Source organism: Erpetoichthys calabaricus, chromosome 4 (genome assembly GCF_900747795.2).
Source record: "Erpetoichthys calabaricus chromosome 4, fErpCal1.3, whole genome shotgun sequence".
Classification (NCBI taxonomy): domain Eukaryota; kingdom Metazoa; phylum Chordata; class Cladistia; order Polypteriformes; family Polypteridae; genus Erpetoichthys; species Erpetoichthys calabaricus.
In genome coordinates this window covers 246538194-246553220 of record NC_041397.2, presented here as the reverse complement: position 1 = coordinate 246553220, position 15027 = coordinate 246538194, and the positions used below count along the sequence as shown (strand labels likewise).

The 15027-nt window shown below is 44.3% G+C and overlaps 2 protein-coding genes across 12 annotated transcripts in view; both read right to left on the bottom strand.

Moving 5' to 3' along the window:
- LOC114651236 (uncharacterized) overlaps window positions 1–4445 on the bottom strand; it is a 118942-nt gene extending 114497 nt beyond the window's left edge. The window contains exon 1 of the mRNA XM_051926183.1: window positions 4329–4445. The gene's annotated coding sequence lies outside the window, so the exon portion shown is untranslated. The remainder of the gene's footprint in view (window positions 1–4328) is intronic.
- Window positions 1–15027, bottom strand: part of fhip1b (FHF complex subunit HOOK interacting protein 1B) — a 287627-nt gene that overhangs the window by 86261 nt on the left and 186339 nt on the right. The window lies entirely within an intron of this gene.

The window sequence follows — 15027 nt, the reverse complement described above, 5'->3', positions numbered from 1 at the left end:
TTATGTTGTTTTTGAATTATTATTTTTGTTATACAGTAATGTAGTTTTTTTTGCTAATATTGTTTTATATTGTGTATGTGAGCCTCAGTGCCACATTCCCTATGTTTTGCAGGTAGAACCCCAAGAAGAAGGACCACCATGATGGATCTGGTGAGGGTCTGCTGTCCTCCTCTGACAGATGAGATGTTAACACAAGAGGTTCATTGATTGTTGGAGGTTTAGCAGTTTTGGTTTATTGGATTTTTGCTTATAATTCCTAGTTTACCGCAGTTTTTGTCATTTTGCGCTTCTTTTTGTTAATATAAATTCATTCTTCCTTTATAAAGTTCATAGTTCTCTCTTTCTAAAGTTCATAGTTTATTTGGCTGGCTCGATCTCTGTGGGTGTGCGCGCTCGTGCAGCTGCGAGGGGTTGGTGAGGTAAGTGGCCGCGACTCACCTGCACGTGAGGATGCCGTCTGTCTCAGTTGCTTCATCGGCTTCCTGCGGTGCATGACTGGGATGCCGCGCCCAAGGAGTCATATGAGGATGAGATGGCTCGAGAAAAAGGGAAATCGAGAAAAACAAAAGATGGAAGAAAAGGAGTTATAGGAGGAGAGAGAAGCAGGGAGGAAGATAGGACAGAGAGCTGGTGCAAGAACGAATGAGCAGACGAGAGAGGAGGCAGGCAGCCATGATGAGAGCCCCTCAGGGGAGCGGGTGGCCAATGCTCAGGGTCCTGTAGTAGAGGATCGCTCCAGATGAGCGGTTCAGTGATGAAGTGGTGCAGGCGACTCTCTGCAGAAGTCCAGGAAGGTGGACTCCTGTCAGTTTGGCGTCTTCTCCTCCTGCAAGGTCTGCTCAGGATGAGGAGTGGAGACGCCAAGATGAAGGGACACACCAGGATATTTAAAAGAAGAGTTTCCTAGCCTGTGAGATTTTAACCTCGGTTTAAAGGACTATTTATTGGATTGTGTTTAACATCCATGATGTACTTGCTTTTTATGTATTTATTTATTTATCATGTGTCCCAGATGGATGAGGACCCTACCCAGCCGGGACGCCTGGATGGTCCCCGTGATGGACAATACTTGCCCTGGGGCACAAGGGGGCAGCCGCCCGGGTCTGCTTATGGGCCACTGGACCGGACTTCGGACATTTATCCCTATCGGAGGACGTGGTCACCACCAGGGGGCGCCCAGACAGTTGTGAAGTCCCAGATGGCAGCACTTCCGCCACACCAGGAAGTGCTGCCGGAAGAATTCCCAGGGGCACCCGGAGTGCTTCCAGGGACTCTCTGGACTCTTCCGCCACACCAGGAAGTGTCATCAAGGGGAGCACCTGGAGCTCATCCGGGTCAGTATATAAGGGACCGCCTCCCTCCAGAAGAGGAGCCAGAGTTGGGAGGAAGGAGACGAAGCTTGTGAGGAGGGGAGAGGCGGAGAGAAAGAGAAAGAGAAAGAAGAAAGAGTGTGAGGAGGAAGGCATTGTGGTGCGGAAAGAAATAAAAGAAGTGTGTTTTGGACATTCTGGTGTCTGTCTGTCTGTGACCGGGGGTATGCTTTCCACAATGGGAGGAAGCACTGCTTCGATTTACTGTTTCTTTGGATTGTCTTTTAAAAGCATTTGTGGAATAAAAGCACTGACGCACTTATACACCTACCCCTTGCTAAATGTGTGTTATGTCCTCATCCGCTGGCTCATCCCTCAGGCACGTTATCAGCAGCTGCGGGTTCAAGAGGCTCCCGAGATGCGATCACTAGCGTGGGGCCAACCCACACAGTCTTTTTGTGGCCTACAACCCCCTTTCACCTGCGAGGATTTAAAAATTATACACATAGCATCGGAGTGACTGAAAGCACTAAAATGGTGATGCACCTGATTGCAAACACTGAAATAATCATACAAATAAGAAATAAGTAATAGAAGATTAATTATATATGTAATCCCGACATGCACGACCGCGTCATCTTCTGTTGATGAGGTAGATTGATGATAACCTTAAAGAGCACATCGTGCATCTGATCAGGTTCTGAGTACATCGTCTGGCTAAGCAGTGAACCAGTGAGGAAAACAAAAATTTAAATGTCCAATTAAGCTTGCATGTCGCAGATTGTTGTATTTAGGAACCCTGCACTAAGTTATACATAAAAATAATCTGAGAAAATGAACAATGATGATGGCAGGCTTCTGAGTGAAAGATTACGTTGCCTGTTCACAAATATCCGAGAAGAGAATGTCGAGAGCTTGAGCCCGGCTGTCTCCAGTGCTGCAGGCTCAAATGGTTTATTTGCATTTGGAGAAGACATTCCTCTCACACCTCGTACTTGGCACGTAAACACGCTTCTCCGTGTTGCACAAGCTCCAACAGTGGATTGTTTGCACTTCCTCCTGTGGTAATTGTTTAAGCCTTTCAAGCACCAGGTGAACAGTTGCCTAGGTTAAGAGTCTAGAATTGATCAGAAGCCAAAAGAAAAGTTTCATGGGAAACTGACATTTCTCACAAGAAAATTACATGGCAGCTCATTTGATAATGGCCCGAGGCGTTCTGCGGACCTGATTCTTTTGATAACATCAAGTGTAGAATTGAAAGGCAGGTAAACTTAGATTGAGTGGCAGCATGGAGGCCTGGCTGCAGCTTTACAAAAACCACTGCAATGAATTCATTTGCCAGCCCGGTTAGTGTCTCCTGTGGGGTTTTGTCCATTGTCCTGTCACTGGCTTAGCTGGACAGACATGCAGCAGTGTGAGAGTGTGTGTGCCCAGTGAAGACCTGCCATCTCATTCCCTTAGGTAGGCTTCAGCTCCCTGTGACCGGACAGTGGAAATGTGGACACAAAGTCAAAACAAGTGATGATGAATGCGTCCTTTTCTGTGGTATTTTATGCAAGAAAACTCACTTGCTTGGCCATAACCTATTCTGCTTGTTAATGAAATGCTGCTTAAATGTTTCCAGTTTTAATTACAATGAAACAACCCAGAAAACCTGACCATCATTAATGACTTCTGTCCCCAGACAGTGCAGTTCAGGGCTACAGGGAGCTGGAGCCAAACCGGGCAGACATGATGGTCAGTCATCACGGGTGTGGCCAGGGTGGTATTTAGGGCTTGAACTACCCCTGAAGTATAACTTATGGCCGTTCCAACAACGTAATTAAGATTCATATACATTCTTATCTTCACTGAATGTCACAAACGTAGTGATGATGCTAACAGTATGTCCTTAACTGTCCAGAGAACATGCAGAAAGAATGTGCTACAGTCAGGGAAGGAGCAACACATTCCACTTCAATAGAGATAGATGTGGATGAATGTATTAAGTTATCTTATCAAAAGAAACGAGTCGTCAAAACGTTACTATAATTGAAGCACTTGAGGGTGAAATGACTTACGCTGGAGTCTCAGGGTGAGTCTCTAACTGGAACTGAAACAGCACCCCACACGCTGCTCTGTCCGCCATACCTAAAGCTGATCACACAAATGTTTAATTTCAGGAAAAGATCGCTGCATTGTGTGACGCTCAGGTGCACAAGGAGACATGGTTCGCTCATTTGAAAAACGAAATTTTTTTAAATTTTGTGGTCACAGTGCTATCAAAATTTTGTTTACTACTTATTTTTGCAACACTGAGCGGTAAAATAATGTAAATACATGTCCTAGTAGAGTACATAAAATGTGGTTTTATATACCGCTTTACAATATTGTGCATTAAAATTGTAGACAGCAGATTCCAACTCAAGTGATGAAAAGGTTGGTGTGCTGTTGTTAGTTGTGGGGAGTGAGGGTCTACTTGTATTCAAAAAACAGAAACATAATAAAAATACCCAATGGAGATTTTAAATCTGTGCCAAAGTCTCAGGCTAAAATTTCTGGCTGCATCCTAACCTGATAGTGGATCATTGTGACACTTTGCCAACATAAATATCAAATTATTGTGATTTTTGGATATTACAGCCATGAGGGTGTTTTTAGTGTGACAGAAATAATGAGTCCACATTTAGGCACTGTAGGATAAAGCGCCCCCTGAACCATCTTTCATACATTTGAACATAATTTAAGTTACTTTGATTTTGAACTTTTACAGACATTAACATCATGTGACTTACCCGCACCAATTTCAAAGAGCAGGAGAAGTGAGCTGATGTGACTGAGGTTCACACAGCCAGAGAGACGAGTGCCAGGCGTGGGATGTGTTGAATGCAGAAGGCACATAAAGAGCCCTAACACTGCATTCTGGTACAGAAGGGGACAGTGATGAAGAAATGAACAACATCTTTACTACTGTATTGAATACATGAAGGATCTCATTATGTGACAACTGAATAAATAAATCAACATCTAACATCGTACCTTAGTTATAGAGATAATACTCTGCCATCCAGCCCCTCCTACATCTGACTCCGCCCCATCCAAAGTGCACTTGCTTCAGTGGGCACGACTGCAATGTTTTGCCATCAGGAGTGTCTGTCAAAGAAAATAATATAAAAAGAAATTCAAATTGAAAGTAAAACTGAAACAGTAAAGTAATTCATAGCTGATGTTGCAAAGAATGTTTCTCTGTTTTAATGTAGACAAGTTGTAAATTTGCCAATGCTTTTCAATGGGAGATTTTGGAATTTCAAAAATGTGTACAGCGCATGGTGTTTGAGATTTCTCAATGAAAACTGAAGTGCTCAGATTTCCTTTAATAAGTGTGTCAAATTTCAAAAATCTGTCCACTGGGAGTTGAGTTGTTTTCATGCAGACAGACAAATAGACAAAACACAGTATGTGCTTTCTATTGTTAGTTAAATATTGTCATGTTATTATATCCACCTTAATAAAAGGATAAGTGTCTCTGGGTCCGTCTGGTTACCATGTCTATATTTCCAACAGATGGCACATCACAAACATTAACACTTCTTTCATGAATCCCATACCAAATGACATATGACAGAGACATATGCACACTCTAGAGACATAGTAATGCATTTTACTACTACAAATGTTTGTGATGTGCCATCTGCTGGAATGACAAATGCAGTGCAATTTATTACTACATGCATTACAAAATACATTTTAATAGATGGTGCACTGCAAGCATTAACACTGAGGTCTACATCGATTACTCAGATTTCAACTCATCTTAGACAGGTAGCACAGCTTGTTACTAGAAGCAACTTAGGGGGGGCATTATAGTTATCTGTCCATTTACTTTGGAGGCCATTAGTTCTATTTCAGGGTGACTTGACAGTCTATTCATTCATCTCTCTTCAAGCCTGTTTAATCCGGAACAGGACGGTGTAATCCAAAAGTTACTCTGGTAGCAGATGCATGCGGACCTGCTCGGGGAACACACATGAAACTAATTGAATCTGTGAACCTTTTTTAACAACTAAGCCATCCATCCATCCATCCATCCATCCATTTCCCAACCCGCTGAATCCGAACACAGGGTCGCGGGGGTCTGCTGGAGCCAATCCCAGCCAACACAGGGCACAAGGCAGGGAACCAATCCCAGGCAGGGTGCCAACCCACCGCAGGACACACACAAACTCACCCACCCACACACCAAGCACACACTAGGGCCAATTTAGAATCACCAATCCACCTAACCTGCATGTCTTTGGACTGTGGGAGGAAACCGGAGCGCCCGGAGGAAACCCACGCAGACACGGGGAGAACATGCAAACTCCACGCAGGGAGGACCCGGGAAGCGAACCTGGGTCTCCTAACTGCGAGGTAGCAGTGCTACCACTGCACCACCGTGCCGCCCCAACTAAGCCATATTAATAATTTAATGAAGGGATGGGTCAGTCGGTCTGCGGTGGGTTGGCACCCTGCCCTGGATTGGTTCCTGCCTTGTGCCCTGTGTTGGCTGGGATTGGCTCCAGCAGAGCCCAGTGACCCTGTGTTCGGATTCAGCGGGTTGGATAATGGATGGATGGATAGGTCAGTCGGTGTACAAAAGTCAATGGCAGTGATTCCCCAATGCAGAATGGCTCCACATTTGTGAGATCTGACAGTCTGGCATCCCCAGAACACTCGAAAACAACATGCAGGACACAGACCCAAAGAGCTGAAACGAGGTGCAACGGAGGCAGCATTACGACTAAAACAGCAATGTTTAAAATAAAAAAATATGCTTAATGATTGGGGCATACACAAATCCTGTGCACACTTTGTGAATTTGTAATGGCCACAAAGAAACACTGCTGTGCACACCATTGTGTGGAGATTTGTGCATTTTTATTCTCCTTCTCATCTGATACAGAAACCCTGGGCTTTGTGAACTCAGGTTACAGCTCCTTTTTTTAACTGCTTTTCTCTGGTTTCCTTGTAGCTTTTGTATCTAATTACATGTTGCTGTGCAGCAAGACAGAGAGAGACATAACATGAGGGGACAGGGAGAGGGAAAGCTAAACACAAAGGACTAAAACATCCAGCAGTGCATATGAAAATATAGATACATAAAAGTATACATACTTAAGCGTGTGTATATATATATATATACATATATATATATAATATATGTCAGTATGCCGATGAATATAGAAGAGCATATACATATCTCACTTTCTAGATATATTACCTATATATACAGTATTTAGATATACAGTGATACTGTATACAGGGATAGATAGATAGATAGATAGATAGATAGATAGATAGATAGATAGATAGATAGATAGATAGATAGATACTTTAAAACACAACTCCTTAAACCCTCATAATCCAATTCAGGGCCATTGGGACCAAAGCCTATCCCAGCCACACAGAGTTCAAGGCAGGAAACAGCTGTGGACTGAGTGCCCATCCATCACGGTGTCCGTTCACACCAAGTCATAGTTTGGCATCGCTACTTAACCTAACATGGCAAGAAAACCCCATGCCACGTCAATGAAAATGTATAAATTCCACAAGGACTAGGAATGGAATTTGAACCCAAGATGCTGTATTTATGAGGCACCAGCACCAACCAACGCACCACCCTATAAATATATCATGAACAATTAGCAGATTTCTCCTTTTTTCAACCCACATATTGCATTTCAGAGCTGAAGTATTAAATTACAATATAAAGGTAGCTAGTAATACACTATATAAACACAAAGTATGAATGAATAAATAAATAATATAAAGGACTGAAAAAAGATCTCTCTCTCTGTATCTATCTATATATATATATATATATTATATATTATACTGTTTATATATATTTACAGAGAGAGAGAGATGTACAGAACTTTATATATAGATATATATATATATATATATATATATATATATATATATATATATATATATATATATATATATATATATACACATTTTATATAAATCTATATTAAACTATATTTACACTTAGAATAATAATATCCAAATTATCCATCCATCCTCATTTTGACCCTCCAAATCCAAATCCAATTTATGGTTGCAAAGAAATGGTACTGAAGTATATAACTAAACAGATAAAAGTCATATAAACATACCGTCATACAGGATTTCAATACATATGCAGGAATACATTATACTGTTTAAATAGAGAACATACATAAATGCAGCATATATAAATAAACACATATGAATATTGTTTTACATTCTATGTTTTTGGTGCTTTACAACAATCAGACGCCACTAAATTGCAGAACCTTAGGTAGCTCAGCTCTAGTTTTTTGACCAAAGGCTTGTAAACTGCAGGGCTCAAAAGTTCAAACATTTGCAAATGCATTTCAAGCAAGCCTTCTATTAAGTGACGTTGAGTTTTTATGTAAGCTTCAAAGACCCAAGCCATTCTTGAGGCAGACAACTGTAACTGTGCGATGCAGATAAAGTTCAGAAGTTTAACAGTCCATTTGTGCTGCAGGTGCATGCTGGAGTCTGACAAGTCATATTTCTCTGCCTCTTACTACTGTTTTGTAGCCTGTGTAATTATCAGCCCTGGCAAAGACATAAAACTGTGAGGAGCCCACTGAACATGAAGCTACATGCTCCGACCTTACCTGCGCTCTCCTGCACAGCCCTGCCGCCCGCCCGGCCTGCCGCTGCTCCGCTCCGCTCTGCTCTGTGGACTCTTTGAATGCCAGGCTTGTCACAGCTTGTGACTGCTTGGCTTGTTGCTTGGGGCAACACAGGCGGCTTCCTCTGTGCAGACGCTTTCACACGTCGCCATGCCCCTGTTGCGGCTCAACCACATTTCTGACCAGCTTGACACTCTTATTACATTACCTACAGGATTTTCAAAGACGTATACAGTACTATACCTTCTCTAAAGTATTTTATCCTAATTTTCAGGTATTCTTTCACACAGTTTTGACATATAAAAGTGCTCAGGAAAGTAAATAATTAAAAGTCCAAGACAGGGAGTGGGGGGTCAGGGTGTTGTTTTGTTATAATTTGTCTCTCACAAGTAACGAGTCATTAAAGAGCTGACAGCCTTCCCTTTTATACATTTATATTTTTATCTATCACTTCAAATACACTGCTATTGTTCAAATATTTTCATTATTATGAGATACAGGCAGGGACTAGATGGGCGACCTGAGTATTTTAAAGTCAAATGTCATCCTCACAGAGCACACAGGCTGTAATAACTGAAAGCAGATCATTTCCTTGTGGGTGCCTGAGGCCTCAAGCAGTACAAGATCCTTCTTAATTCCTTCCTATTGTTTAATGAAATACAACTTTCCTTAGACACTAAACATACTTTTATGATTAGGAACTTTCCAGCACATTCCCTAGACACACACTAGAGTGCTGTAATACTTATTTTCCATACACTGAGGAAAAGTATCAGGATTTGTTGGCGCCATCTATTGGAATGGATTAGAAAAGTCAAATTTGTCAATTAATGTTAATCAGTCATTGGTGTTGCCGTGATGGTAATTAATCAGACACTTCATTAAGGCTCCCACTTTATTTTCCACATCTTTCTCTATAGGTGGAGTTCCTGGCCATTAGCTTTGCATCAAAATAACTGAAGCACATCCACTTTAAGAAACAGAACAGTACAATTAAAACACAATGATTACAGAAATAAGATAATGGCTTATAACTCAATATAAGAGATGAGACGCAGGACAGACGAGACAGGTCAAAAAAACACATTTTTAAGCTTTTTGAAGTTAATCTCCACTTTACATGCTTTTTCATTTAGTGTTTTGCTTTTGGAATGTCATCGTCAGCCTCGGGTGAAATAAAGTTAAACCATTAGACTGGTTACACTGTAACAGTCAAAAATGAGAAAGTATCTTTGACAGGCTTAGAATTCACAGGCCAAAGTATATGCACCACAAACAAATGCTCTCAATTATTGTGCCAGAAAGAAACAAAAAACAAAACACCAAACAAATATCTAATGTCACTGCACTGCGCCGAGTCCCCAGAAATCACACAAGATACACAACAATAAACTGGGGTTGAAAACAAAAACAAAAACAAGCACATTTTGTTCCTCCTCCTTCCACAAGATGAAAATCAAGGGGACAGAAAATGAGAAATAATCAAAAATGAAAAGTGAAAAATAGGAAAAACAAAAACACAGTGGAAACTCTGTATATTGAGGAAATAATTATTAGGATCACCGCTTGACTGCTCAGCCATCTTCAAGTTTTATATGCCAGAGAGATCTGCCTGATGAATCGTTACTCACGTTAGCCTGGCAGGGCCTACCACAGACACGATTTGTCCGTTGTGTGGTGGTGTCTTCTTCAGCTTGCTTTTAGGCTTCCGTCTCCTGCCATTTTGTATAGAAAGTGTGATTCTTTCTGGCAATGGAATTAAGTGCCAAGATTCCCTTCTTGAAGTATGGCTCCTTCTCCCAGATTGGACTCGGCCTCTCTAGCATATAATTTGAGCTTGGACATGGGAGGCTTAGAGTAGTTGTAAGACTCTTCTGAAAGTAGTTCCTCAGCCCAAAGTGCTTTCTTGTTCTCAAGAGAGTGGCTCAGTGTCCTTTTCCAACGAGACTGAAGAGATGAATGAACGTAGTGTTACGGTTTAGTGTAGCCTCTGATGATTGGCTCAAGGTCCATTTTACTTGCAGAGCCAGCACATGTTTATGGGTATATTATTTTGTTGATCAGGATGAAAAGGGTTTTGTTTGTGTTTGCAAAATCAGTTGTCCTTTAGGAATCCCTGCAGACTTGATAACTCACCTCTGATTAACAACTCTTGCTATCACATGAAGCTCATGTTCGTTATACACTCAGCTACAGGAGAGAGAGCATGTGGGGTACAGCAAATGGCTCTCTGCTTTTCTGTTAAATTGGTTCTTTTCCAGAGAGACTACCTTGTGTGCCAAGGACACCTCAATGTGACAATGCCAACTGTGTCCTGCACCCAAATACTTGCAAAACAAAACGTATTGATTCTACATTCCTAAAGATGGCACATCACGAATGTCCACACTGTTGCTGAGATTCCAATACAAACTGCTCTGTCCATTTTTGAATAGAGGGTTTGGGTTGGTTTTGGTTTTCAGTATTGCAGTGCAGAGAGACCTTAAAGTGAAACATGCACTTTGCAAGCATTGTTAAGTAAAAAGAAAGAACTTCAGCACACAAACAAGTGCAGACTGCACAGAACAGCAGCAGTCGATTATTAACTGAAATCAGAAGATGAAAGTAAGCCAAAATTCACAGTCAGGATCAAGCAAATCCATCCATCCTCTTCCACTTATCCGAGATTGGGTCGTGGGGGCAGCAGCTTGAGCAGAGATGCCCAGACTTCCCTCTCCCCGGCCACTTCTTCTAGCTCTTCCGGGAGAATCCCGAGGCGTTCCCAGGCCAGCCGAGAGACATAGTCCCTCCAGCGTGTCCTGGGTCTTCCCCGGGGCCTCCTCCGGTTAGACGTGCCGGAACACCTCACCAGGGAGGCATCCTAATCAGATGCCCGAGCCACCTCATCTGACTCCTCTCGATGCGGAGGAGCAGCGGCTCTACTCTGAGGCCCTCCCAGATGACTGAGCTTCTCACCCTATCTTTAAGGGAGAGCCCAGACACCCTGCGGAGGAAACTCATTTCAGCGCTTGTATTCGCGATCTCGTTCTTTCGGTCACTACCCATAGCTCATGACCATAGGTGAGGGTAGGAACATAGATCGACTGGTAAATTGAGAGCTTTGCCTTATGGCTCAGCTCCTTTTTCACCACAACAGACCGATGCAGAGCCCGCATCACTGCGCACACCGCACCGATCCGCCTGTTGATCTCACGCTCCATTCTTCCCTCACTCGTGAACAAGACCCCGAGATACTTGAACTCCTCCACTTGGGGCAGGATCTTGCTCCCAACCCTGAGAGGGCACTCCACCCTTTTCCGGCTGAGGACCATGGTCTCGGATTTGGAGGTGCTGATTCCCATCCCAGCTGCTTCACACTCAGCTGCGAACCGATCCAGAGAGAGAAGAAGATCACGGCCTGATGAAGTAAACAGGACAACATCATCTGCAAAAAGCAGTGACCCAATCCTGAGTCCACCAAACCGGACCCCCTCAACGCCCTGGCTGCGCCTAGAAATTCTGTGCATAAAAGTTATGAACAGAATCGGTGACAAAGGGCAGCCCTGGTGGAGTCCAACTCTCACTGAAAACGGGTTCGACTTACTGCCGGCAATGTGGACCAAGCTCTGACACCGGTTGTACAGGGACCGAACAGCCCTTATCAGGAGTATCCCCCCACAGGATTCCCTGAGGGACACAGTCGAATGCCTTTTCCAAGTCCACAAAGCACATGTAGACAGGTTGGGCAAACTCCCATGCACCCCTCCAGGACCCTGCTAAGGTGTAGAGCTGGTCCACTGTTCCGCGACCAGGACGAAAACCACACTGTTCCTCCTGAATCCGAGGTTCGACTATCCGACGGACCCTCCTCTCCAGAACCCCTGAATAGACTTTTCCAGGGAGGCTGAAGAGTGTGATCCCTCTGTAGTTGGAACACACCCTTCGGTCCCCCTTCTTAAAGAGGGGGACCACCACCCCGGTTTGCCAATCCAGAGGCACTGTCCCCAATCTCCATGCGATGTTGCAGAGGCGTGTCAACCAAGTCAGTCCTACAACATCCAGAGCCTTGAGGAACTCTGGGCGTATCTCATCCACCCCTGGGGCCCTGCCACCAAGGCGTTTTTTGACCACCTCGGTGACCTCAGTCCCAGAGATGGGGGAGCCCACCTCTGAGTCCCCAGGCTCTGCTTCCTCATTGGAAGGCAATGTTGGTGGGATTGAGGAGGTCTTTGAAGTACTCCCCCCACCGACCCACAACGTCCCAAGTCGAAGGCAGCAGCGCACCATCCCCACCATATACAGTGTTGACACTGCACTGCTTCTCCCTCCTGAGACGCCGGATGGTGGACCAGAATCTCCTTGAAGCCGTCTGAAAGTCGTTCTCCATGCCTCCCAAACTCCTCCCACGCCCGAGTTTTTGCCTCAGAAACCACGGAAGCCGCATTCCGCTTGGCCTGCCGGTACCTATTAGCTGCCTCTTGAGTCCCACAGGACAAAAAGGTCCTGTAGGACTCCTTCATCAGCTTGACGGCATCCTTCACCGCCGGTGTCCACCAACGGGTTCGGGGATTGCCGCCACGACAGGCACCGACCACCTTACGGCCACAGCTCGTCAGCCGCATCAACAATAGAGGCAAGGAACATGGCCCATTCGGACTCAATGCCCCCCACCTCCCTCGGGATGTGGTCGAAGTTCTGCCGGAGGTGGGAGTTGAAGCTACTTCTGACAGGGGACTCTGCCAGATGTTCCCAGCAGACCCTCAAAACACGTTTGGGCCTACCAGGCCTGACCGGCATCCTCCCCGACCATCAAAGCCTATTCACCACCAGGTGGTGATCAGTTGACAGCTCCGCCCCTCTCTTCACCCAAGTGTCCAAGACATGTGGCCGCAAGTCCGACGACACGACCACAAAGTCGATCATCGAACTTAGGCCTAGGGTGTCCTGGTGCCAAGTGCACATATGAACACCCCTATGCTTGAACATGGTGTTTGTTATGGACAATCCGTGACGAGCACAGAAGTCCAATAACAAACACCACTCGGGTTCAGATCGGGGGGGCCATTCCTCCCAATCACGCCCTTCCAGGTCTCTCTGTCATTGCCCACGTGAGCATTGAAATCTCCCAGCAGTACGAGGGAGTCCCCAGAAGGTATGCCCTCTAGTACACCCTCCAGGGACTCCAAAAAGAGTGGGTACTCCAAACTGCTGATCGGCGCATACGCACAAACAACAGTTAGGACACTCTCGTCCCCCAGGGTAAACCTAATGAATAGGCTTCAAGTCAGGAGGCAATAAGTATGCCCACACCCGCTTGGAGCCTCTCACCAGGGGCAACTCCAGAGTGGCAGAGAGTCCAGCCCCTCTCAAGGAGATTGGTTCCAGAGTCCAAGATGTGCATTGAGGTGAGCCAAACTATATCTAGCCGGAATTTCTCGACCTTGCACACTAGCTCAGGCTCCTTCCCCTTCAGAGAGGCGACATTCCACGTCCCAAGAGCCACCTTCTGTAGCTGAGGATCGGACCGCCAAGATCCCCACCTTCGGCCACCACCCAACTCACACTGCTCCCGACCTTTCTGGTGGTGAGCCCATGGGAAGGGGGGACCCACATTGCCTCTTCAGGCTGTGCCCAGTTGAGCCCCATGGGTGCAGGCCTGGCCACCAGGTGCTCACCATCGAGCCCTACCTCCAGGTCTGGGTCCAGAGTGGGGCCCCGGTGACCCGTGTCCGGGCGAGGGAAAACTCTGTCCAAATTTTTTGTTCTTCATAGGAGGTTTGTTGAACCGCTCTTTGTCTCATCCCTCACTTAGGACCAGTTTGCCTTGGGTGGCCCTACCAGGGGTAAAAAGCCCCGGACAACAGAGCTCCTAGGATCATTGGGACATGCAAACCGCTCCACCACGATAAGGTGGCGGTTCGAGAAGGGGCAAGCAAAAGATAAAATCGGAAAAATAAATAGAATGAAGCACACAACACCAAAGAGGTAAACAAGGAGTGATGGACGAGTTCAAAGCCAAAGAAATGTAACCTAAGGGCTTACTTGAATTTAACTAGCACCAAGAATTATTTTGTTTGAAATATCCATAAACTTGGACAAACTAGAAAGTCTAAGGGGCTAACCTTTATTCCCCTTTGACCTGTGATATCACATAGTTCATGACCCCTGATTGTAACCCCTGACAACCACATAGCAACTGTCAACAATGTCCCTAAAAAGCAATGCTAACAGGAAGAACAAGATGGCACTGCAGGACAAGACAAAGAACAGCTAATCTCAGTGAAGATGCATTAAAGCAACAAATCATCTTACTCCTTTGTCTCAAAACCTTCAAAACAATATAGAAATTATTTTTTAGAGTTCCCGGGAACAAGAATGAAATTATGGCAACTTCAAATTCTCCCTTTTGCCAGGTTTGTGAGATTTTTTGGTAGAAGAAACCTCATCTGAAATCCCTTCATTCATATATATTACTTCCTGACTGGCTAAAATTTAGTTTTTGTGAGAAAGTCAGATCTGCCCAAAACTGCAACTGACAAAAAGAAAGCAGCGTTAATGCCATTAAAATAACAAACTGGGACTGAAATGAAGTGCACTGATTTTTTTTTCCCCAGTGGTTAATTAGCATGAAAGAACTGAAAGATTTTATAAATGCTTAGCATGTTTTTTACAGTGTATTAAATAACTTATGGTGATAATAATTTATTGGTAATGGCATCTAATGATATGAGCCACATAAGGTGAATAGACATACCATATTCTGTATGTGACTCATCTGCGCACATTCAAATGATATACAAAGAGTGATCAAAAATATTTGACCCTGAACCTCAAATGGAAATTCTGTTTTGTAAGTTGATAAATGTTAGCTCATGTGTACTACAATATTGAGGTTTATGGTTTAATGTTTCTTGTATCAGGATTAAGTTAACATGGAGATCAGAAAGAATCCCCAAAACCAAGTTTTGTGCTCTGACTGAATTTCTAGCTCTAGAGAACAATACACCTATGGAGATTCACTTTTGCTTAGTCAATATATGCCGACATTTCAGTCAACAGAAGAACTAATG